Source organism: Clupea harengus, chromosome 23 (genome assembly GCF_900700415.2).
Source record: "Clupea harengus chromosome 23, Ch_v2.0.2, whole genome shotgun sequence".
NCBI lineage: Eukaryota > Metazoa > Chordata > Actinopteri > Clupeiformes > Clupeidae > Clupea > Clupea harengus.
In genome coordinates, this window is record NC_045174.1 from 16862151 (window position 1) to 16864650 (window position 2500).

The window sequence follows — 2500 nt, forward strand, 5'->3', positions numbered from 1 at the left end:
CTGTACCAGAACATTTCCTCGCCTATCAGAACCATCTCATTTGTAGTTGTGGGTGCTGTAACTGGATACCAGTGGGACCCAATATACATACAAGTTAAGAAGGAGAGAGTTCTCCAGCACGGAATGGCTGTTGTCAAGAGAGACTCAAACATATCGCTGCTTTAAACTCTCTCGCTAAAAAAGTGTGGATCCTTTTTCCACACTGCGATAAGCATTTGTCAGAGCCAGCCCGAGCCGCATGCTACAGTATCCTTTTAATCCTGAAATAAAAACGATTGCCACTTAACCCCCCCCCCCCCTGCCCCCCTCCCGAAAAAAAGAGCACCCCCAGCCATCTTCACAAAACCCCTTATCTCACCGCGTGCTGCGATGTTTGAATTACCAGAACGGAGCGCATTGCCAGGGCTCTCCGACGGTGTTGGGTTGCTGTAATGGCTGTTTTGGCAGAGGCGTTTCCACCCGTCTGCGTTACCGGCGCAGAACCGGGATGTAAGTTTATATTAGGAGAGCAAACATCCAGACGCTTCAGGTTTGACACTCAGCACATGGGGACGAGGAACACACCGGAACACACCGGAACACACCGGAACACACCGGAACAATCCGGAACACACCGGAACACTGGCCAGTTCCCAGCCGAAGGACAGGTGGAGAAGAGGTCCCAGATGGGGCGCCAATGTCGGCCCTGACCTGGGCCTGATTCAAATGTGTGTGTGTTTTAGTGTGTATCCTGTGTGTGTGTGTGTGTGTGTGTGTGTGTGTGTGTGTGTGTGTGTGTGAGACAGAGGAGGAGAGGGTTGTGCTTAGAGGGTTGTAATTGTGCAGCTACCAGGTTTTTAATTTTTTTTGGAGGGCCTGGGGGGTGGAAATTTGGACGGGTCAGCGTGACTGAGATGGATCCATGACGGCAATGATGGGGTGGGGGGGGGGGGGTGTTTGTGTTGGTTAGGGGGGTCGTCAGGGCAGCATGGCTGTCTCTAAGCAGAAGGGATATTTTAGAAAAAGAAGGAGAGGATGGTTGTAAAAGATAGGAGGAGAGGTGGAGAGAGAGAGAGAGAGAGAGGGAGAGAAAGAGGGAGAGAGAAATTGAAGGGACAGGATGGGAGGAGAGGTGGAGAGAGGGAGAGAGAGGGAGAGAAAGAGAAAGAGAGAGAGAAATGGAAGGGACAGGATGGGAGGAGAGGTGGAGAGAGGGAGAGAGAGGGAGAGAAAGAGAAAGAGAGAGAGAAATGGAAGGGACAGGATGGGAGGCCGTAAACGTGTAAGAGAGCGGGCCAGCCTTGCGGTTTGATTTCCATGTGTTTAAAGGCCTTGGCAGAACAGTGTGTTTGTCGAGGTTGGCCGCAGTGGTGGAGGGGGGGTGGGCTGTGTGTGTGTGTGCGTGTGTGTGGGTGTGTGTGTGGGGGGGGGGGGGGCATAGGCGGGGTGGGAATGCAGGGATGGGGGCAGTAGTGGTGGGGCTGGGGCGCAGCAGAGGAGCCGAGCGTGGAGGATCAGTGACTGGCCTGAGGTGGGGGGGGGCTGGGGGTGTCATTTTCACTGCCCCCCCCCCTCCAACTCAACTGTGTCTCTGAGAGGCTTGATGGACAGCTTAATGCGCAGGCAGTAAAATAGATGTGTGACATGCTCTTCACGCCTTCTGGAGTGACGCGCTCCTGGGGTGGGTGGGGGGGGGGGGGGGGCGGCAGGATGAGTTGCTGGGACAGCAGTGGGGTGTTGCATGTCATGTGTGTGTTGTGTGTGTGTGTGTGTGTGTGGGTGTGTGTGTGTGTGTGTGTGTGTGTGAACGAGAAAAGAAGCTGGAGAAAACTGGAGAGATGGGAAGGTACAGTGAGCTCTGGACGGCCGTAGTGGGGTGTTGCATGTTGTGTGTGTGTGTGTGTGTGTGTGTGTGGTGTATGTTTGTGTGGGTGGTGTGTGTGTGTGTGGTGTGTGTTGTTGTGTGTGGTGTGTGTTTTGTGGGTGGTGTGTGTTTGTTTGTTATAGTGACTTCTTGGTGGCATATGGGAACCAGGAGATGGGGCCCTGACCTCATACTGGTGGGAAAAGAAAAAGTGAGGGAGGGAGGGAGGGAGGGAGAAGGAGGGAGAGAAGGAGAGAGGGAGGGAGGGAGGGAGAAGGAGGGAGAGAAGGAGGGAGGGAGGGAGGGAGAAGGAGGGAGAGAAGGAGATCGAGTTAGGAAAGAGAGGGAAATGGACAGCTAGGGAGCGAAACTGAGAGAAAGGAGGAGCCTTTAACTTTGCTAAAACTTAAAAACAGTTCAAAATGAAACCCGTCCACACCAGTGGTTCCTCTCTCCTTCCTCACACCCTCCCCCTCCTCAGTTAGAGGCACCTTCACCTGTGTGCTGGTCCTTTAAACACTCTATAACCAGCCGTGGTCTTTCCCTCAGTTTACACAAAGAGAGTAAAAGACTGAAAGACAGAGAGAATCTGAAAGAAAGAGAGAGACTGAAGGTAGAAGGAGAAGGAATGAGAGGAGGAGAGGTAGCAGGACAGAA